The sequence below is a fragment of the Aulostomus chinensis genome, chromosome 7, assembly GCF_037954235.1.
Source record: "Aulostomus chinensis isolate RoL2024-O1b breed Wild chromosome 7, RoL_Achi_v1.0, whole genome shotgun sequence".
NCBI lineage: Eukaryota > Metazoa > Chordata > Actinopteri > Syngnathiformes > Aulostomidae > Aulostomus > Aulostomus chinensis.
The window spans coordinates 14799844-14823884 of NC_141326.1; the positions used below are offsets into that span (position 1 = coordinate 14799844).

At 43.3% G+C, this 24041-nt stretch overlaps 1 protein-coding gene across 2 annotated transcripts in view; it reads left to right on the forward strand.

Moving 5' to 3' along the window:
- Positions 1-502: 502 nt before the first annotated feature.
- Positions 503-24041, forward strand: part of smpd3 (sphingomyelin phosphodiesterase 3) — a 58019-nt gene continuing 34480 nt past the window's right edge. For both annotated transcript variants that reach the window (XM_086208664.1, XM_086208665.1), the window contains exon 1: positions 503-745. The gene's annotated coding sequence lies outside the window, so the exon portion shown is untranslated. The remainder of the gene's footprint in view (positions 746-24041) is intronic.

Consider the following 24041-nt stretch of genomic DNA (forward strand, 5'->3'; position numbering starts at 1 on the left):
AAATACTGATCATTCAGCAGAAGGAAAAAAGTCAACTTTTAAACTTACTCATAGAGGCAGAGGTGTGTGTTTGTGGGTGTGTGTTTGTAGGAGGAGGAAGTTGAAATGTAGAACATATTGGGGTGAAGGTTCTGGAGTTCTTTTTCCAGTTCTTGGAGTGGTTGATGCTGCCAAGAGTCTCCGGCCTGAAAACGTCTTGAGAAGGTGTTTTTCTTCCCTCTGTTGCTTGGAACAGATTAAAGTAGGTTTCTAAACACTGCCGGTCACAGCAACTGACCAAAAAAAAAAACTAACCCAAAACGTGTACTATTGAACCCATTGAAGAAACATTTCTGTCTTTTTGACGGACAATAAACTGGATAAAGTGGATAAACTGGTTTGGTTAAGGGAACACAGCTGTAATAAAAGTCAGCTCTCTCTCTCTCTTATTGTCTCTCTCTCATTCTCTGTTTCTCCAGAGGCGGTCGCTAAGGGAGTGGGCGTGGCGTCGTAGCCAGGCAGTGACGTCAGCGGGAGCTGTTCAAAGTGGTGTGGTGCTGAAGGGACAACTCCGCTCGCCTCTCCTCTCAGTCAGACGGTCGCGCGTACGGTTGCTCTCACCGCTCGGTCCGCAGCATCTCCGAGTCCGTGAACGCTGGATTTCCCCGCTTGGGTGGTCGTCAGTTAAGCGGCCGTTAAAGGAGGAGCACCGTGTCAGCACCGTGTACCCGGCACCTGGAGCTAACGTGGGGGAGATTTCCAACAAGTAAGTCGCCTTTTCTCCTGTCTGGTGTGCAGCTCGACTGGTGTGAGAAGGCTAACGGAGCAAAGGTGGTCTCCTTCCCTGTGAGCCCGTCTCACTCCTCGTTGTATAATAGAAGAGACGTGTGTGTGTGTGTGTGTGTGTGTGTGTGTGTGTGTGTGTGTGTGTGTGTGTGTGTGAGAGAGAGAGAGAGAGAGAGTGAGAGAGAGAGTCTTCTTTCAGCCGCGCCTCAATCTGCCCTGTGCCTGCCTGAGGTGAAATATTTGACTCATATTTGCATGATCCGGTGGTCAGAGATCCCCCCCCCCACACACACATACAGACTCCACCTCGCTCTCCCCTTTTCTCCCTCTCTCTCTCTCTTTCTCCCACACTCACACACACATTTGCATTACATCAGAGATACACTTGGACACTTGACACAGTAGAATAAGAATATTGAAACAATAGTAATGGTTCTTTCTTCATCTCTCCATTTTTCCTACATCCACACCTCTTACTTTACATCTCCACTTTGCCAACACGCTCCTGACATGTATGGCTTCATGGTTACATGGAGACGTGGTGGTCATTCAGGTGAAAAAAAGTAGAGGAGCTGGAGAATCGGTTGAGGTGCTGCTTTTTTTCTTTATGTTTTTTTTTGGTTCCACAGTACATTTAGGTGTGGCTGACTGGCCTCTCTCTCTCTCTCTCTCTCTCTCTCTCTCTCTCTTGCTCCCTCCTTCTCTTCCTCCTGTTAGTTGTATTGCCAAGCAGGTGCTAAACAACCGCCTCCTTCCTTGATACTGTATACAAATGAAAGAGAGAATCCATTTCATAGTCCATTTGATTTCCTTCTCCTCCCACTGTCGAGTCACATTCTGCTTTTATGGTATTTAAATCCTTTTCTATTCTCGCTGGCTAGAATTGTTCCTTTTTTCTGTTCATGTCCTAATAGATATGGTCCCTCCTTCTTACTGCCCTAAGTTCCATAACCACAGAGGTCCAGTTGTCATCGTTGAGTTGCAGTTTGATCAATTCTATTGATTAGTTTTAGCTTAATGAAATGAATCTGTCGTTTCAAATCAATCCTTTGAGTTTTTTTTACACCCCGATCGTCTCTGCTTCACTTGTAGGTGCAGTTGCTGTAATTACAAAGTCTGAAATGCAGGCTAAGCAAACTGAATTTGACAAATTAAAATTCTCTTTGGATGAACTTTAGAAGGCATTTAAGACATGATGAGAGTCAGAGCCATGCATTCACAGTGTCTGAATCTACTCTCGGACATCACTTTCAGTCTAGGGCAGGTCTGATTCATCCTGAGTCTAGAGTGAGGGGTTCAGCTCTACTTTTCTGCCCTGTGCCCTCTCGGTTTCTGGTATGTGCTTCAAGATGTCAGACTCTTAAAAGAAAATGACACGTGCACGACTGAGGTACTAAAACGTACACAATGTCCCTTTAGTGATCAGACTTTTCTTCCTGGTGTTTCGCGGGCATTAAAAAAAAAACAACCTCAGAGCCTGCTGGCCGGAAATGCTTTTCTTTTTTTCAGATGCTACAAAAATCCAGTCTGAATGATGACATCCCGCTCAAAGTATTTTTGAACTTTACACTGGGCTTCTATAAGGTACACATGGGCCATCTGGGTGCTAGCATGGTGCAGCTTGAACACACAGGCAGATACGTGAAAGGGCTACAAATGTACACAAACTATGTTGACAGATGAGCTAAATATATGTGCATGGGGAGCAGCGCTGCTTAGTTTTCCAATATAGTGTTAAAATTCCCGTCTCTGTGGGTCTGACTGGGCCTGAAGCCCAACAAAACCACATTTACTTTTGCTTCTTTAGACTTCCAGGGAGCAGAAGGCTTCAAAATATGTCCACATCTTTAAAACATAATCATGAGACTAATCTGTCATGATGTCTTCCCCTCCTTCAGTTTGTTTGCTTTAATTATGACCTGCAGTTTGATATTTTCAAATCCAAACCGTATTAGTCACAGAAGCGTTTTTACAAGTGCCTGTTGACATCTGTTATGTGTTTCTAGAAGTGTGACTTGCGGATCTGTGTTTTCTCAAATGAAAAAAAAAAAGAAGCTTGATGTCTTTATTAGCAGATGCTGAAATCTTTGATGCTTAACATCTCAGAGAACAACCCAGAGGGCAGGTAAACAACCAATATGAAGCCGAGAGCGTGTTAAACGCTCTGTAGTGCAACGCTGCATCAGTATTGATGGGTTTATTGAATCATACAAGGACATTGTAGCTGTTTTCCCCGTCAACTGTTTGCTTTCATGTGACACCTCCGACACACACTGGCCTTTCCATCACTGGAACAGAAGTCATCAAAAGGAGAAAAGGTCACCCCTCATGCACCTCCATCCACATGCCCCCACACAGCCCCTGACTGGGTGTCTGTTCATGATAGAGCAGCTGGGTGGAGGGTCGGGTGGGGCTCCAGTAGCCTGCACCTGATAGTGCAGGATCAAGTTTCTCTACCTGTGTGCAGGTGGGGATTCATCGCTGATACTCGTTAATACTTAAGTGTGTATAGTCCAGAGTGTAAACGAGAGACCGGCTTGCTCCTAGGTGAATGTTAGCTTTAGCAAAAGGTTCTGCAAATTCTCCACATCAATGCTCAATACCTCTTTAGTCACAGAAGTCGGCAGCGACCGCACCAGCTCTTGAAGTTAATCTCTCATTCATTTCTTCTATTGACGTTTCAGGGGATCCTTATATAATGTAAAGAGTTTCAAATCTGGATCCAAGTCACCCAGATGAATCATAACCATCAAATATTGGATTAAGAACCAAAAGATAATTCAGAAACAGGGTAATTGATTTTTGTTGACGCTAGCTGACTTGTTACCGATGTCATTTAACATATGATATGAAAAATTATTAGATGTAATGCATCTATAGAATCAGAAAGAGAAATCACGACTCTCTAGCAAGGCCCCTCTCAAACACTAAACTCAAGATAGTCAAAAAAGACGAGTGCAGGAAATATTTCCATGGTAATGCTACGCTCCCCCGCCAGAGTCGTTGCTGGGGCACTTTAGGATTGATAGCTTCCTGAACCACACTGCTGAGCTCTGTTGTTTCTATTCCCACATGAGGGATCCTCTCATTCATCCTCACGGGAAAGTCAAAGGTTAGAATGAAGAGGCTTGTTCCTTCAATACCGCCGCCACTGTGATTGAACGACGGGGTAAAAAGTGACTCTGACGAACATCTTTAAGATGCTTTTTGATGCTTTAACCAATGTACATTTTCGACTCTTGGTGACCAGAAAATAAAGGTAAACAACTTGCGTAGTGTAGAATTGACAATGTGCACCTCGACATGCTGCCGGCGTTTGTGACATCATGTAAAGACGTGACATTAATATTCAAAACGCAGGAAAAAGGCTGCACTGTTTTAGTTCTCTAACCACTTGATTAAAGCAGCAGAAACCTCCCTAAAGCAACTATGGCAGTAGCTGTTGGTAGTAAAGCAACCAGAGCAGAGCTTGAAGGAGAGCGAATCTGTGCCTGAGGTAAGTCAGTGCACTTCTGGTTTGGAATTAGAGGAATACTTCTAATTAAATTATTGAATCTAATACCTCAAGGATCTTTTATATCCTCTTACTCTACATTTCCCTCTGCTCCAGATGAGGAGATGGTACGCTCTTGTCAAGTCACTACCAGACGACAAGACTGCCCACTTCCACGGGGCTCCAAAGACAGCATTTCTCCTCAGACATGTGCTGGGACTTCACACCCGCGTGCATCGTCATCCCCTCCTCCACGAGGTGTTCTCATAGGAGCCTGATCAGAGCTCAGCTGGCGACTGGCTTCTGGCTACTTCTCCGTCCCAGCTCAGATCTAAGGCTGGACCAGAAGCTTGCTCACGACTGGCCCTGTGAGACTTGCTCAGACAACAGTGATCACTTTCCATAACTGGACCAGAAAGCTAAAATCTCTATTTTTTTTCCTCACGCCGATGCCTGTCAAAGAGTGAGCTGCTGCTGTTGCTGTGGACAGCTGAGCGGAGGCCAGCTGTCTTTTGAAAAGCAATCCTTGAAAGATGTGTGATACCTGCGGGCAGCAAGGGATTGTAGACGCAGGTATAAACAATATATCTGCATCTTTTTTTTTTCTGTCAGTTTAAAGCATAATCATCTATCAGCCGGTTAACCACCGAAACACAAAGACAACACACTTTTCTCCTTCGAGACCCTCTGATCCTCAGAGGTCTACATACACCCACCTCTCCAGGGGCCACTACACCGCCGCCTGTGGGCGTATGCTGCCCCTTTTCAAACTGTGAAGATACAAACCCGGTGTGAAATGTGGGGGGCCTCTTTTAGAGAACACAAAGGCAGGCGTTTACTCGATAGCAACATGTATCGTCTCCTACAAGAGCACAATATGTATTTGACATCATTCTCACTTCTGCGTTAAAGCAGCAGGACGATTCACATATTGGTGAGTTGCATCATGAATGATATGAACCAGAAGAGTAGTAGCACATCCTAATCTATTGATGGTTAAAAAAAAGAGTGGATATGCGCTCTTACTGCGCTTAATTATCCAAGTGTTTCACCCCCAGCAGGTTCTGCCTCACGCAACTGTCTTCCGTAACCGGTCTACATAGGAAATAGATGACATCACACTGACATCAGATAATACGAGCCAGAAAAGGATCATGATATCAGACTTCAGACACAACACACACATTTGATGGCAGCACAGGGCTTCGAATTCAATGACAAGTCAATTAATATACGTCTTTGAAACGCTATCACGAGGCGCAGGAACTGAAGCCACAAAAGCCCGTTGTAGCAGCTGGCTTCCGCTTTTACTCTCAAATGTAGAGGGTTCTTGATTTGCGACATTAGGAGCACTTTTAAAAGTCTGTGTAACTGCGTTTCCCCCTGATTCCTAGAAGACACCTTACCCTGGAAAAAAAAAAAAAATCAGCTACATTTTCAAATCACAGACTCTCAGAGGACAGTTTTCCATTGTCTGCCAAACACGCCGCACATGCACGGGTGATGTGGCGTCTGTCAGTTTCAGCAGAGAGAGCAGATCAGACAGCCAGTCAGTCAGTGAAAGCCTGTGGGATTAGCTATTTCAGAGGATTGTCACCCTGATCCTCTATGTTTTGTTCAGTCGGCCTACTTAAGGCCACATCTGGTCAGCATGTTGCAGTGTACGCACAGCAAAAGATCTCATTTAATCTGCATAAAATGAAGGGCTCTTAAGGGCTATTTGGTAAAGATAGAAGTTCTAAATAAAGCTTCATTAGGTGGTTAAGCGTGATAGTGCTGTTCCTTCATACATGCTGAGTCTCTGCTGTGAGAAACTTTATGGCGAGTAATCATTTCACAAAGGTACCGATTGCTAGATCTTCCCTGTTACTGGTTTTATTATGATTATACCAACGCAAATATTTCAGAGTTGAAAAAGAGACTGGTTTATTAATATATGAACGTATATATTAACGTTTTAATCATTGATTAATGATATTTCAGGTGCGGATCCATAAATCTGGCTACGCTACACACTGAAGAAGTTCTCACTGCTCTCTGGCAGAATGTAGGATGAAAACATGTTTCCAAATGTGCCATTTTTTGGAAACATGCTTTTTCAAAAAAACAAAAAGCAACCTTATTATGAGACTGAGATCAGAGGATCAAAAGTAACCTCAAACCTGTACATCAGGACAAACACCCGGCCTTCATGTGAACAAGTACATATTTCCACAAATGCATTGTTTTGTGCAGGTGATATGTTTGATATGCAGATATATTTCTTTTTCAGGTAATACTCAGATAGTGAATCACTGAAGTGTTTTCAGCTCGGTTGAGAAGTGTTGTGTGGGCCAGTCGTGGTCTAAACGAAATGAGCTGGGCCAGATGTGGGCCAGATGTGGGCCAGATTGCTACCTGGGTGCTAACTGTGAAACACCATGGGTGGAAGCTAGCCTCTGTGTGCGATTGTGTACAGGTATTATAAATCTACTGGATTTGCTGCTTGATTTTATGTTCATGAGATTATATGTCATCCATACTATAAAAGAAATTTGCAATTTAATTACGATGAACCGGTTGCAGCCAAGATTTCTAGGCCAAGGACAACTTGGTCCTGTTGCCTTGTGTGGGGGCGGCACATTGGTCTCACGGTCTTGAGAGTAAATCACAGCACAACGTATGAGGTTAAAAGGAGGGATTGCATCCACCCTCCATCACACAGGCTATGTTTAACACACAGCATATACATTGAGATGGTCTCTATGATTAGAGCATGTGCCTGCTTTAGCTTTAATTAGACCTTGCAGAGCTGATTAGAGGCCAAACCCTCGATTAACATTCACTTGCCAATCTCTCCTCCACCCTCTTCAGATTCCCTCTCGCTTTCATCTCTGCTTGGACTGTATGCTGTCTTCATGTGGGTGTGTGTCCTTTACATCTCTCTCCCTACCCCCATCACTAGTGTATGTCTGCCATCCACCCATCTTCCTCGGTATCATCCATCTGTCTATCTCAGTCTCCGCATCCATGCTGGCAGGCTCATGTGCCAGCATGGCAGCATGGGTGGATGTCTGCTAAAGTCTACTCCTCTCGGTCGTGTCCTGTTCAGGGAAAAACACCACTCATACACGGACAGAACCTTAAACCCTGCTCTCACGAGTTGCTGTAATTTATACCGTGTGTAAACGTGACATTTTCACTGTAAACCTGCCAGCAGAGCAGGAGTGTCCCTCCCTATCCTCAAGAATCCCTGAAACACTCCTCTCTTCCCAGAGCATCTCCTCTCAAGCCGGAACAGGCCACTTCTCTGCCTGCTGTTCAGATTCCGTTATGTAGCTTTTGTTATTGGCTACTGCACAGTAATGAATTCCATTAACGCTCCAGATCAATTGCAGTCATCTGCTAGATTCAGTCTTATTTCAGATTGTAGCACTGCGGTCACACTTGCATGAAAAATAGAGAGAATCGTTTCATCCAGGCAAAAGGCCACTTTATTACCACCCACAAGAGGAAAAAAGTGATCCCAGAGGAAGTCATGCCAGGATGATCGCCTAAAGTTCCTCCATTTTGAATATTTCCCCTTTACCAGTTGTAACTGCCTGCTAAGTAACTTCATCCTGGCACTAAAGCTGCAAAATAATAATGCAGTAATGACAGCTGAGGACACGTGTTGTCATGTAGTAACAACACGTGAGTACTCATGTGGTAACAGCATATGAATGCTCATGTAATTTTACTGTCATTCCTAATTATTATATTATTGTGTAATATTTTAGTGGTGGCACGGTGGTACAGTGGTCAGCACTGTCGCCTCACAGCAAGAAGGTTCTGGGTTCAAGTCCCGGCTCCAGCACAGGATCTTTCTGTGTGAGTCTGCATGTTCTCCCTGTTCCTGTGTGGGTTCTCTCTGGTACTCCAGCTTCCTCCCACAGTCCAAAGACATCAAGAGGGGACGAGGCTGATTGATACTCTAAATTGACTGTAGGTGTGACTGTGAGTGTGAATGGTTGTCTGTCTCTATGTGTTGGTCCTGTGATGGACTGGTGACCTGTCCAAGGTGAACCCCGCCTCTCACCTGAAGGCTGCTGGGATAGGCTCCAGCCCCCCCACCCACCCTTCACAGGAATAAGGGGAGGAGAATGGATGGATGGATGAAATATTTTAGTAATATAACTTGAGTATTTGTGTAATAGCACAGTCATTACTTAGTATTACATTATTTTCAACAATGTATAGATTGTGACTGAGAACTCCCATAATAATGCTGCCAGTTGTAATTATTACATTATCATGTAATACTGTGGTAATGAAAAATGAGTACTCATGTAATAATACAGTCATTACTAACATTACATTACTGTGTAATAATGTATGAATAACAAGCTCTTGGGTCAGAACGTATGGTGGGTAATGAACATGCAGGTATAGAAGTATAGAAACTCACACTGACAGATGCAGAAGCATTCGGATGCACTACTCTAGTAGTGAGTATAGCAAACTTACTACTACTGTAGTAGTGAGTATAGCAAACTTACTACTACTGTAGTAGTGATAGCAAACTTACTACTACTGTAGTAGTGAGTATAGCAAACTTACTACTACTGTAGTAGTGATAGCAAACTTACTACTACTGTAGTAGTGAGTATAGTAAACTTACTACTACTGTAGTAGTGAGTATAGCAAACTTACTACTACTGTAGTAGTGATAGCAAACTTACTACTACTGTAGTAGTGAGTATGCGATACTCACTACTGTAGTAGTGAGTATAGCAAACTTACTACTACTGTAGTAGTGATAGCAAACTTACTACTACTGTAGTAGTGAGTATAGCAAACTTACTACTACTGTAGTAGTGAGTATGCGATACTCACTACTGTAGTAGTGAGTATAGCAAACTTACTACTACTGTAGTAGTGAGTATAGCAAACTTACTACTACTGTAGTAGTGAGTATGCGATACTCACTACTAGAGTAGTGAGTATGCGATACTCACTACTAGAGTAGTGAGTGTATCCAACAGCTAAACTCCAACAACATGGACTCTCATATCTTTAAAACTACATCTTAGTAATATGTGTCAGTCGAAAAACTATAAAACAGAGCACAAGTTAATAAAGTACATATTGGAAGTAGTCCAAATGTATTTCTTACTGTACTTCCTGTCAGCTGAAATATCGGCTCTCTGTCAGTCGTACGTTGACTGACTCAGGCCGCTGGCACCGTCACTAGTTTGTAGCTCTGTCGTTGTTTCCTCAAATGTCTGAAAATAAACATGACAGGGGTCATCAGAACTCCAGGATGACGGTGGGTGGACGCTGCAGCCAGAAATGTAACCATTAGCGTCCCACTGAGCAGAATATGTGAAACCACCACCACTCACCGTCTGTAAAGTGCTTCCATCTTTCATTCTCATCCATTCATTCTTTTTTTCGAATATGACAAATCACATCATGCCGTCAGCAGCTTTAGTATAATTCTGGAGTTACAGTAATAGGATGACCCACCCAAGGTCAACTGTCTGCCCCAGGACAATGACTAGGACACACACACACACACAGTGGACGCATATTAACCTCATTTGTGCTCTGTGACAAAATGAAGAGATTATATTAATCATCGGAGGCATCGTCCATAGCAGCGCACAACTGCGTACACGCTCAAAGTAACAAAGTAACACACACACACACACACACACACACACACACACACACTCCTCTACGATTTTATGTCTTTGTGACGGTAAATCATACAGTTGAAGTGTACAGTGTGTGTGTGTGTGTGTGTGTGTGTGTGCAGACAGCCTATTACCTTTCAGTATCCTGTCATGCTGATCTTCAGTCTGGCAAATATTTAAAGATAGTTTATTCAGTAAGATAGCGTTAAATATTTCATTCTGGTGTGTTCAAGGACTGATGTACAGATGAGCTAAGACAAACGATTCTTAAATTTAAAAACCTGGCTGCTCTCATGTCTATTTCTAGTTCTACTTTTGACAAGACAGCATCCAAATAGAAGAAAAATTCTCCGCATTCCCGTAAAAGTCAATACTGTAACTCCTTGGTGACTCTTTACTGTTAATTGAGAAGGTCCAACGTCTCCTGAGGGCTTCCTTTACGATCAGTCTCATTGATTGAGCCTGTGAGTGTGTGTGTGTGTGTGTGTGTGTGTGTGTGTGTGTGTGCGTATGTAGGGTTGAGGAGGGGGTTGGTTGCCAGTGTGAACAGACTGAGAGAACATAGAGAGATTATGTTTGCGCCGCTTCTCCTGTCTTTACCTCCGTTGAGAGGATGCAGAGAGCAGGATTTGGGTTTAGTTGGGTTAATCTTCCAGCTTGAGGTTTATATTTGGAAACGGTTACGTTAACTGATTAAATAATAGACGCCGACATTATTTATTTGTCCCCAACAGAGCAGTGGCTGCGTTGTCTGATATAAGGCTCTGTGTAATCTGCAGCTAAAACAGCTGTAGCAGCGCTGCCGCTCTGTCTGCTTGAGAGGTGCCCTCCTGTTCTGTCTCCTCAAGGCCTTCATCTACTTCTTCAGTGAGGTTGGAAAGGGGGTTCTTTGCGTCAGGGCGTGTGTGAGTGTCAGATGTGGTGAAACTCATTTAAACACATGGCTTTATAAATTCTTGGAGAACCAGCCACACAGGGGGAAGAAACTCAAACAAATGAATACATGCACAGACCGCACAGTGTCTGTCTGGATCTACACACAGACACACACAAACACGCTCTCTCATTACCTGCATGCACTACAGGCCATGTTCTGACCTCAATGAACGTGTGTGTGTGTGTGGGGGGGTGTTTGGGAGGGGAGAAATGGGTATGGAGGATGAGAGGAAGCGTGTACAGTAATTAGTGAGGTGCCGAGGTTAAAGACGACATCTGGGCAGGGTGGGCCGCGGCTTTGTGCTGCACGTTAACCTGATTTTCAACTTCCTCTCGATTCTTCTTCTATTCTCAGCCTCCCATGTGGTAAATATGTCTCTCTGGCTGTGTGGGTTCAAAATACCGGGCTACAGATGCAAACAGTGTAGCTGGGTTCAACATTGATTGAGTACGTGCAGATTCTGTTGCGAGCGGCGGAAGGAGCAGAGACAGATTGGAACTTGACCTCGTGCTGTTTGGCTGTAGTCCGCGTGTCAGACTACAGATGCTCCGTGAAGGATTTTCAGATGTTCACGTTGGCTGTCAGGAAATTAATAAAAGCTTCTGAGACAAGTGAAAGCAAGAATAGATTATGCACATCTGTGTTTCATTGGAAGAACTTAAAATAACTATTTGCGCCATGAGATTATTATTATGAACTATTTATGACAGAGTGGTGAACATAACTGAGCATTTGACAGCTATAAAGTGACTCAGGAATGCAAAGTGACTGGGATTTTTGCAACGGAAACGTGGTCTTCTGTGAATAATAACTTAAGATATTTTAACATTCTATTCCACAGCATCACATACATCAGTAAATCTTGAATTTTCAAAGTGCATGCATTTGGAAAAAAAAAAACAATTATTGCGAGAAGTGCACAATTAGTTGTTTGGGAGAATAACGTTAGCTTTGCACTGCTAACGATTGAGTTCACACATCAAGACTCAAAAAAATGGTGTTTTGTTGAGAAAAATTATCTTGCAAAGCAAAATGTCTGAGTCTCATAAACTGTTGTTTGAGTTAATTGACAACAATAATTCTAAATCCTGTCTAAAAGTTTCCTTAGCTTTTGGTTGAACTAATTTCCAGGTTGGCTGACAAAAAAACACATCATCTTGTTGCAATATTTCTCACTGTCTTCCTCTCTCCTCTTCGAACACGCCACCCTTCTCTTTAACCACAAGCTGAATGAATTTTCTCTCCTCCCCCTCTCAACCAATGCACACTTTTGCCTTCTGCCAATCGCAGTGTTAAGTCTGCAGCACGAGCGCGCACCAGCCCCACATAATATTGAAACAAAACATAGCCTACCATAAGTGTATAGTTTATTTAATATGTTTTACATTTTTAGAAACATAAGCTGTTAAAATTGCTTTGTCACAACTTTTTATTAATTATTTTTATTATTATTTTTTTATTTTTTTTTAATGGCTTGTCTGGATCCGGAGGTGACATCTGTGGGGTCCGGATCCAGACTGCGATCCGCTTGTTGGCGACCGCTGGCTTAGAAGGTTAGTTTATGCTTTTGTAGTTGACAGATGGCAAACATAGCAACAGGGTCACAGACTTGGGCCACACGGCTCACTGACACTTGTCCCAAATTCAGGCATCAGTTAAGAGGTCCCCAGGTGGTTCGGATCCAGTAGCTAGAGGGTCCGGGGTGGCTGAGCTGGACCAATGTTCCTATGCGAGTCCAATTATTCATTTTAATGACATTTATTTTCAATCTCTACTTGTTATTTCACATCACAAGTGATTCCCTCTCCCAGGCCAGCCTGCTTAATGACACCTTCATTTCTATTGTGGACGATTTCTATCAAGAACTCCATGACATCACATTCTCGCCATCTCTTACCCAAACACTTGCCTGTGTTTGCTGTGGCTTGAACTTTGGGCCATTTCCATGGCAACACTCATTCCACTTGGTGACAGTGACAGCCAGCTAGCAGTCATTCGCTCCATCTCTCTCTCTCTCTCTCTCTCTCTCTCTCTCTCTCTCTCTCTCTCGTCAGATGTTTATTCCCGTCACCATTCCCCTGGGAATCAGCAGAGCTTGACAAGGTTTCCCTGCCACAGACATTTGTCAATTTTTTTTCACCTTTTCCGGTGAAACCCCGGGTGGTGACTGAAGATCAATATTTGAAAATCACAACCCAAAAGATGCTCTCCTCCACATGACCCTGCAAACATTTATGACATGAAGCATATAGAAGATAAACCTTTGACAGCCGTGATAAAGAATAACAGATGAAAACAGGAAGTGATGTCATGTTGAAGTCTCGCATTTACCCCCACAAGCTAGAGTGGGTTCCAACTGAAGACCTTTTTAGTAACACAACAGTGTGAAAGTCACTGTTCCTGTGAGTCAGTAAAATGACACGGTGTCAGCTCAGCACTAGTCTTTTTTTTAACTGCATGACCCTACATCTCAGTTGAAAGGAGGAAGTGGCCTTGGTTTTAGTTCTTGTTTCTTGCCAACTCAGAATTTGACATTTGAAATCATCTATTAGAAACTGAAATGGAACGCTTCTCGCTCTGCTCTCCATCGGTCTGTTGGCAAATGCAAACAAGCGCGAACAGCAACCTTAATGAAAATAGAGGAGGAAAATTGTACTTTTTCTCCTTTAAAACAGAGACGTGACCACTGAACTCTTCATGAATTGCAAATGAGCAATTTTATTTTCCCCTCTTGCGTCTTCCTCCTTATTTTCCTTTGAGTCGGCCTGCCTCTCTAATTTGAGCTGAAAAACAATTCTTTCTTTCTGGTTTGGCTTCAGTAAACACACACACATACACACGCACACATGCTTCACTTTACAGTGTCGTTATAGACGTGTGTGTGTGTGTGTGTGTGTGTGTGTGTGTGTGTGTGTGTGGTTGTGGGTGTGTCTTCTTTCAACATTCACAACCTGTTGTTGAATTTGAAAGTCAAGCCTTGCTTCACTGCAAGTGTGAATTTCCCTCCATGTTGCTTGTCTGTGGAAAAATTGGTGAGCTTGAATTTCATCTGTCATAAAAAAAATACAACCTTGCTACTGGGATCATGTTGGGAAATGACCACAGGCAATATGTCATTGAATCCAGGCCACATGATGGAAGGTTTCTCATTTTTTATGTATATTTTTTTTTATCTGTTAAGGCAGGAAGCCAAACGTAATTAAGGTTCTTAGTCATCAGAAATGCCGAGTGGCCGCTTGGTGAAAGTGAGCTGAATGTTTGTGTTCAACGACCGGTGTGGCAAGTGGATGGGAAACACATTTCCGTGGTCTGGTTCCTGCATGAGTGTGCTGTGTTGACAACTGTTGGCTGTAACAAATGTGGAGCAAATCAATGCTCAACAACCTATACAGCTCTGTCTGCTGCCAGGCGGCGGAGTAGACGACAGTGTGTGTGTGTGTGTGTGTGTGTGTGTGTGTGTGTGTGTGTGTGTGTGTGTGTGTGTGCGCGTGTGTTGAAAATGATATATTTATCGATGCCAGAATCACGTATTGATAACTTAATGTACCGAAAGTGAGAGCTCGTGTCTGTCTGCCTCCATGACTCAGTGGCTGTTATCGTTCGTCTCTGTGTGCTATAGGCTGACGTGGGGGGAGGGGACAAAGGTCAGAGTTCAGTAGGGCAGAAGAGCAGGAGACTTAAAAGAGATGCAGAAACAGCAAAGAAGAGGGGTTCAATCTGCAGGCTTAGATGGACGCACAAATTCAAACATCTGCATTCATCAGATATTGTTTGATTGATGTATCATGTATCATCTTCCCTGTCCATCACGTGTGGTTAAAAAAAAAAATTGTTTTCCAGTATCTATAAAAATCTGAAAATCATACACACTCGTTTTTCTAGATGTATCAACATTGCTTATTACTCTATGAGCGAAATCCATCATTGAGCATCGCTAATCGTCATCATTAAGGGCTCCCAAGAATTATCAACACTGACTGAAATGCAGGCTGCTGGTTCATAAATATCTGTACTAAAACTCCGTTGATCTGTCTTGAAAGATGAAGCCGAGCAGTGAAACTGGTGATGTGCAGTTGCCGAGATCCGTTTATGCTGAAAGCAACCTGTCAATATTTTATAGTCTCACTGGATGTGTTGCACGTCTGCGCTTTTAAGAATAGTTTAATGAAACAAATATCATGGCTCAAAGACAGGCAGCAACAGGAGTGGGTTTGCTTGATTGACAGGCAATGCAGTCTAATGTTGCATGACCACGCAGCCACATTTTCACTCATCCAAAGATATCTGCTTCTGTTGGAATCAGTTTTAAACATTGCGTGCGTGTGTGTGTGTCTTTTTTTTTTTAATGGCGATTATTTCCCTCTCCGCTTCGCAACTCATGTGATTGAGTGTTTGTATCCCAGCACTTCTAAAATTCAAGTCACCCACTGTTGGCTTCACAGTGTATTGCAGAATGTGAACATGGACACACTAATTCCATGGAGCCGCGGGGATGAAAAAATAAGCTCTGTGTCAAACTGAGACTTACCGGTTTTCTTCAGCGTGACACTCTTCACTAATGAACAACCCTTTAATGATTCTAGAAGTGTAAATTCAATCGCTGGAAGTAAAAAACTAATGTGAAGCTCTGAACGAGCTCCACTGAGGACACGGCACTTCCATGTCTCAGTTTTTTCCTTTTGGAGCGATGATGTGTTTCAGTGCAACTCTGTACTACGTGGATATGAGCAGGACTGGATGAAAAGGCTCTCAGTTGTACGGGGAGTTTACCTGGTGGCCAACTGCAGTACTACAACTAAAATCTAGTCCTGTTCCTCTCAAGCCGCCTTTTGTGAAAATGAACGAAAGAACCTTTCCCTGAGACATTTATATGTACATGGGATTATCTTAGAGTGAAGTCAGTGGGCTGAGTGTTGTCAAACAGGTCAAACATTTAACAAATATGCTGAGAGGTCCAGGCCACAACATGAAAGCAGACCCTGAGGAAATTGTATTGACAGTACACTGTCCTGAAGGACATAATTCAATTTTTGTAACACATAACTCTAAACATAGAATCAATAAAGATGCAAAAATGCCAACCCTTTCTTAATTTTTCTTGAGGTTTTATATCTGCCTCATCGGCAAGCAGCAAGTTTCAAATCAGCTAATGCTCTATTTAGCATACGAGCCACCCACCGAGGCTTTTTAACTATAAATGGGAGCCGGATGAAGCCAGACGAGGACCTCCTGTCCTGTTGCGTATAGGCAATGCTGCGCTGGCATGAATCAATGTGAGTTATAGATCTACTACAAGCTGCCTCTGAGCAAACAACAGCAGCTCTGCACACATTCAACATCCAACCAAATGTGGGCACACACACACACACACACACACACACACAGACTCAATATGGATGGCTGCACAAAGGGCTGTTGGGTAATTGTGAGTCATGATTGTAATCCGCTGAATGTAGGTCTGACTGGACTGTATTGTCTTATTGTGGCTGTTGAGCGGCCACATAGAAGTCAAGGAAGAGTGACTTCTCGAACTATTGTTTGCTTAATTGAATGGTTTACTGTACTTTGAGGAGTACTTTTTCATTCTGCCTCCGCATCCATGATGCCAATTAGTTGTTGGGCAGAGAGAAAAAAACCCAGCATGCACACAAGAGTTTGAGTTAATTGTTGATCAGATTTAACCTTTCTGGAGGTTTTTCGCCGCATCTTCACATAATCACATGTCTGGAAAAATATAAGGATTCAGGATTTGACGCTGTAATTTGTCTCTTGTGGTGCCTGAAATAAATGAGACAGACAATGGATGAAGAGGGGAGGAGCTTGACGACTGAGATTCTTGAAACAGAAAGGGTTTACAGACAGGTTGTGTTTATAGTGGTTGCTACAGGATGCAACACACACACACACACACACACACACACACACACACACACACAGAGCAATTCTACTGTATCTTATTAAATGTGTTGAAAGAGAGATGTCAGATGTTATTAAGCGTATTTGCTATTTACCGATAATGGCGTTGATTGGTAAAGATTCATGCTGTTCCTCAAAATAGCTCGAGAAAATTGTGCAGAACCAAACCCTGAGTCAATAAGGTCACGATCTCTGCATGCACCGGCTGACAGAGGCTCAGCCACGTGTTTTTGTTCAAGTCTCCAGAGCTATTTTGAGGAACAGTGCAAGTTCTGCTGAGAACCCTACCCATCAGCGTCATGACCTGTAAGTAGCATTTAGGACGAGACTTTAAAAATCTGAACTGGTGATTTAAGATGACTATTTCAAGGCATTTCCTATTTATTTTTGTTTTTTCTTAGCAAATGCTTTTGTCCCAAGAGACATACAAATGAAGGACAATCCCAAACAAATGAAGCTGAAATGTCACCTGACATTAGTGCTGCCAAAGTGCAGGTAGGTGGAGAAGGACAGGAAGAAGAGGAACTGTAGGCCACCTCGGGAGGGGGATAAGAGCTCCATGACAGGCTCCAGAACAAATAAGGATTCTACTGACTGAGTTGAAAACAAATTGTGTTAGTTGAGCACACACAGGAGGACTCTGGATTAATGTTTCCTGCCTCCCTGTGACAGTTGGACAAACCATAATTCATTTGCAGATTATCGTGAGTGAGAGGCTGCATAAACCTGAACGAGGCAGTTCAAGTTGGTGGGCGCCGTGTTTATAGGCGAACATTAGCGCTGATTGAGATTGGAAAGTAATAGGTGTGTGAATTTAAATGTCTCACAGACGTTGTTTAAGTCTTACAACATTTTAGAGACGGTCACGAGGTTAGCAGTAGCTTATTTGATCGCTGTGCTAGATGATGTGACGCTGAGCACCAGCACAAGCTTGATTCAAACGAACGAGGAGGTTCCGTCTTGATGGAAGCAGCAACGCGAAGCTCAATGCGACTCAGAGACTGAAGCGTCAGCAGAGGGGAACGCCCACGTTTACTTCCTGTACCCACCAGGTGACGCCGTGATTGTAACTTAAATCCAGTTCGTAGATGTCTTCAGGCCAGGACTCTTACTAAAAATTCTGGTCATATGGATTCCAATTACAGTTTCCTGTTCCTTGGTGAGACATCAAAATTGGCCACCTCGCCATGGTAGCACTTTAATGAAAACTCCCAGGGTTTCTCAGGAACCCAGTAGGAGGAGAACATCAGAGAGTAGAAACGAAAGGTTCTGCGAGTAACATCAGGGTTTCTATCAAATTGACATTTATCAATGCAGTAACAGTTCCATCTGGAGAGTAGAATGGGAATCAGAGAAATATAAACCTCCATGACGGGTCTGAAGAAAGCAATTCTCTGTTGTACTAAGAAGTGGAAGTGGCTGCCATAGTGACCTGACAAAATGGGCCCTAAATCAAAGGCAGGCTAATGGTAGAGAGGCTTTAATAGTGGTCCGCGTGAAGTCCAGAGGTGACGCTTTGCTGGTGCGTGGAGCAATTTATTAGATCATGTACTGGTAGGAGAGATGGCGAGTGTAACAGAGCGAGACAGGGAGCCAGACTGAGAGATGAAGGGAAGAGCGACATGAAACAAAAGGTCATGAGTCAAAGCTGTAATGTCACTCAGTTAAAGGACCCCTCCTCATTGTGCAGTCACATTATCGCTACACCCTGGCTGGAGCTCTTGATTTACATCTATTTCCACACAGAAAAATGGTTTTCATCAAATTTTCTCTGATGGATCTAGTGGACATGAAAATGTTTGAGGCGGGGGGGGGGGGCACACCCAAACCAGCCTTTCCACTTCAAGAGGCTCTACTGAAACAACTCGTCTATTAGATTAGTTGTCATGTGATCAGCGATGTTGCTCTGGAGCAGGTCTGCCACCTGCCTGATCAAATTACCTCGCTGATCACATTGTGTCTCATTGTTATGGTATTACATGCTTCCACTAATGATGTTACACAACCGCAATTACAGTGACGAAGGAGTCAGGAGGAGAAGGGCGTGATGTCTTGATAGCTCGAGATGATCCCAGATATTTAAAGCGCAGGAGATAAGTCAGGTAATTTGATAAAAACACGTAGAGAGTGAATATTTCATCTTTAACACTGAACCTCTGCCGACCACAACCTTTTGTTTCCTGGAACTCTTGGAGTCGGGGCTTTTGGGTGTGCGCAAATGCAATTTTGGCGAACAAACTAAAGTGAGAGTGATACACTGTGTCTTTTGATATGATAATGGATCTTTTGATTTTAGAAGTTAATGGTGTCCATGCAATTACTCTGCAACCACATCAACTCGGTCTACTCACTCGAACATAAAGAGACGCAGGAGTTGAAAAGTGAGCTGGTTTTAAGGTCCACTAACTAACTCACTCCGCCGGTCGCCTTTGAAACAGATTAGTTCACCAAATATAACAAGGAAATAGGCAATTTATACAGATATTTATAGGCAAGATATGTCTCGTGTTTTGTCGGTCCATCCGTGCACCTACAGCTTGAACCGTCATTAGATTTCCTCCTCATCTCCCGTCTAGTACAGCCTCGAGGTGTTCTGTGTCAGCGAGAATTGAAAAATGTACCTGTTCGTAATAGAGCAAACAAAATCTGTTGATGAAGACAATCTGTTTGGTCAAAAGTTTCAGAAAGTAGGTGGACGTTCAGGCGAGTTGGTATCACAACGAAGTCGCGGTTGCAGCTAAACATGCCTCATAACAAGATAAAGTCTAAATCTACTGGTTTTATGAGCTGTAGTTTGAACATCTGCCTGTCAAAAACATGAACACTGTGTCTGCCATAAGAAGTGCACCAACAAGTGCAACGCATAAACAACCTCAGCTCAGCCCCTGGTTGCAGCCCTGGATCCGGTCACGTCTCTGAACCAGTGCAAGCATGTTGCGCCTGTGACGTGGAAACATCAGTAAAACTCAAGGAGACTCTGTCTTGCCACGTGCAGAAGGGCTTCAGTGAGGTCATCATGAACGTCATTGTGCTCGCGTGCCGCAAAAGCAGCACAGACGCATGTGCAGATATGAAGAGGTTGATCTCACTCTCTCTCTCTCTCTCTTTATGTACAAATCTGTTTATGAGTATAACACAGGCCTGAAAGTCTAGGTGAACCCAAATGCACTAAAACACACACCGGGTTGTGGGCACACACTCCCATCAGAGCCCCTAATTGTAGGCCAGTGGTTTCCTATCTGACCATGAATACTGGAATTCCTCCAGAGACAAACTGTAATATTGATGGTAATTAACTGCAGGCACTACTTTGACTGATGATAAATAATTTGACAGTTTAGCTTGTCCAGCGGAGGAGCCAGATGCCTCGTGGGAATTATTGTTCCCCCCTGCCGTTCCCTCAAGTCTGATTTCATCCCAGATGGCTCATCTGTTGGCGGAAATGTGTAGCCATCGATGGGACCGGGATTCTTAATTGACTGGAAAATATATTCACCCAGGGAAGAACATGTGACAGCCTATCTCTGAAGAATACACCGATGGATCGTAAAACACAAACCAAACAGGCTTCCTGAAATAAATCCTGTGAGCCTACAGTACGTATCTCCCATCCGTGAGAGATGAAGCTGTATTCTCCTTACACTGACATGCAGCAACACTCGTACAGTTACTAAGTGCATGTGACCAGTCACCATGACAACAGAATTCCCTGGAGCATCCTGAGAGCAGAGTGACGTCCCTGGCCTTTCCGTGTGTGTGTGTGTGTGTGTGTCCATGTGTGTCCTGTACATGTGGCAAATTTTGAATAAACTACTAGTCTTGTAGTTGCAGTTGGAGTGTGTGAGGAAAAGGAGAGAGGGAGAGAAAGAGAAGAAGTGGTGAGGAAAGTACAGGAAAGACTGACGGAGGAAAATTAGAAAATGCATTCGATGCAGAGACGGTGCAATTACTCTGATGATGTTCCAGTGCTATTTTCTGCCTTGTTGTCTCCTCTCTGGGCAAATAGTGAAACACACACACACACACACACACACACACACACACACACACACACACACACACACACACACACACACACACACAGAGTAAAGCAGCAGTAATTACACTCAGTTTTTCTCCTGCTTCTCCAGTCCAGACAGATAGTATTGATTTGGACTGAGGGGGGAAACTTTAACAAACTCCAGTCCCTAAGCTGACACGATCATTTATCATTCACTTCCTGGTTGTCAACTTAATGATCCTCCCTGTGCAGTGAGTGTCCTGTCGGCCACTGTATTAGTGTGTTGGTGTGATTAGAGATATGAAAGTGTTACAGTACAGTCGTTGTGTGGTTGATAAAGGCACACAACAAACGATGTCGACAGCGCTGGAATGAGTAGAGGCACATCTATCATGAGATGAAAGGATAGTCAACCTTCTTTTCAATCCCACTTTAATCTTCCCTTCCATACATCTAAGATGGATAAAAGCAGCTCTTTTTCTCCAAACATTTGAAGGTCAACCACAGTTTTGGTGCACAGTGCTTTACTTACATGCATGTGTCCAGTGACAGGACGCACAACCCAGAGAACATCCCCTCAAAGTAGCACATGTGATTGAATACCTGAGCCCTGACACTCATGAATGGTTCTCACATAACAACATGTGCCAGAAATGTCCAGCTCAAATATTTCCAGAGTGGAGATTGAAAGGGGAATGAATTGAAAGATGCTGACGTTCTGCGTGGCTTGGATGTCATCACTTTATTACCATAAAACCTGAAAGTGCTCCGCTCAGGAGACGGAGGTTCACACTCCGCCTCTTCAAACTAGGAACAGAGAGAAACCGAGGAGAAGAAACGAGACACTCACAAATTGTTGACAGAAGGTCATCAGATTTCATTTCATTTTGTTCATTATCTATGTAAATGAGGGAAGGCAAATGTTGAAGCATCATTGTTTTTGTGTAATTAGGAGACGAACTCCGACTGCTCCTTGATTAAACCGCCACTCATCAGATTAGATTCATGTTGGATGAGCAGTGAGGTTCCATCTCTTTGTAATGTAAAACAGGACACAAGCCCGCAATTCATTACCAGCGGGAGGCACACAGCAGGCAAAAATATTATCTCACAAAACCACTTCACAAACGGGCTGTCACTGTGAAGTTTGTCCTTCAGAATACAGTCGTTTTGATCAGAGGTCCACTGCACAGGCAACAGCACAGCACCTGCGCAGCGCCGCACAGCTGACAGACGGAGACGTCACGTATCCAGGAGGAGCCCAGTGCAGAAGGTCTCTCATTCAAGACAGTGGAAAAGACCATGAACGTTACAACCCAAACGAGAACAGACAGATCAACGCAAAAGATAATACTTTTTTTCTATGAGTTTTCTGTATGAGGCGATATTCAGCTTTGTAATCCACAACAGGAACATTTAGAGGCTTAAATTATGGTTGCGTGTGGAAATGATGCCAAATTTAAATAAAACCTCCTTCTTCACGTAATTTACATTGTTTTTCACATCTGACATATTTTTCCTAACCCGTAGCGCAAAACTGTCATGTTTTTTATCGATTTATCAATTCATGTGACTCAGCTGCAGGCTTGGATGACCTCTGACCTTTTCTTCTCCTGCCTTCAGTCTGGTATGGAAAAAAAGAACATGCTGTGAGTTACACACTTGAGACAGTCAAAACTGTAGTTTGGGTCATTTTCTTTAGTTTGCCAATGCTCGCTACTTAAAAACTACCCAGGCTACACAATGAACAAAACCGTGAAATATTATTTGATAAAGTACGCCACCTGAGCTAATAAATATGACTGAAATGATCAATGAAGACATTTGTTTCTGCAGTCCGAGAAAGTTTGACGTATTTGTCATTTTTCACCCTAAACGACAAACCTGTTTCTCTTTTTTCACTCAAACAAGCCCTCCAGTGAGTTCTGCCACTTCCCGGCTGCTCATGAACGCACCACACAGAGACTATACCCTCTATGTTTTAACTTTCTCTCTGCCTATTCAGTCAGTCATTCGATGACTGTGTTTGACACTGAAATGATGATGACATTCTAATGGATCCGTCGCTGTGTATTTCAATCTCTCCTTCTAAATCTGTGTGTATGGAATGAATTATGCACAGCTGCACTTCCCCTGATAAGACTGAGAGTGACAGTTTTTTGCAGGCTGATGTATCATCTGTGATTGATGGATGTTTTGGGTTGTTGTTTTTTTTTTGTTTTTTTTTCCGGGGTTTTGTTTGTCGATGGCATCTGCAGTAAAAATTCTGGACAGGATTTGAGAGGAAAGAGTCTGATTGCAAAGAGAACAGCTTTATGTTTGGCAGGTCGTAGCATTTGACAGTGTATCGTTACTGAGGCGACATCAACGATCAGAGCCTGGACCTTTGGTGGATTTTGCTGTCCATCACTTGTCAGTCACTCCGGTAAATTTTCTGCTTTGACATCTCAGGTAAACGCGGTTGATCGTTTGAATTAATTCAACCCCAACCCTCTCTGGGGTTTTCCTTAGCCGTTCCTGTCACTGCCTCACCTTGATTGTAGCAACTGTGTGTGCTAGTGTTCGTACGGTACAGTAAGCATTTGAAGCTGCTGTTTCTGCTGTCAGAACATAAGTTATCCAACCGGATGGGTCCTCTGAAGCCAGGCGCGTAGCTTTCACTTGAGTATTAGGGGGTACTGAAAATTAGGCGGGGGGTCTGGGGGTCCTGCCCCAGAAAATTTTGAGTTTCATACATTTAATTTCCTGCATTCTGGTGGATTTTTAGACACCCATCTTCCCTTTTATCAGGCGTGCCGCCAGGTTTCAATCCTGCCACTCCCGGTATGCACACACAAATCTATCGTATCGTATGTGCACACTCACACTGCACTATGAGTGTTACCATTTGTAGGTCTATTGAAAAAAAGACAAATTGCCAGTAGTAACAGTAGCTTGATGTTAGAAGATAGCCGTCAGTGGTAAACTCACGCAGTTACCACCAACGGCTTGTGACAAGGTAGCCCAGGCAATGCACTGACACGGCTACCCAAAACCGGGCTAAGCTAGTTAACGTTAGTCTAGCTAGCTAACTTAGCTATGTTACTCCAACACAGAGGGGACCCAAGTCTGATCACTTTGAAGCAAAAATGCTTCCGATTTATTACATCAGATTTTGTAAACACTCAAATAAGTACTGGTAACTTTACTGTAGCAAGCTAATGTTAGGTCCATCTGTTTCAGTGAGTCAGTGAGTGTTTACAGAATTGCGATTATTAAAATTGGGTTATAACA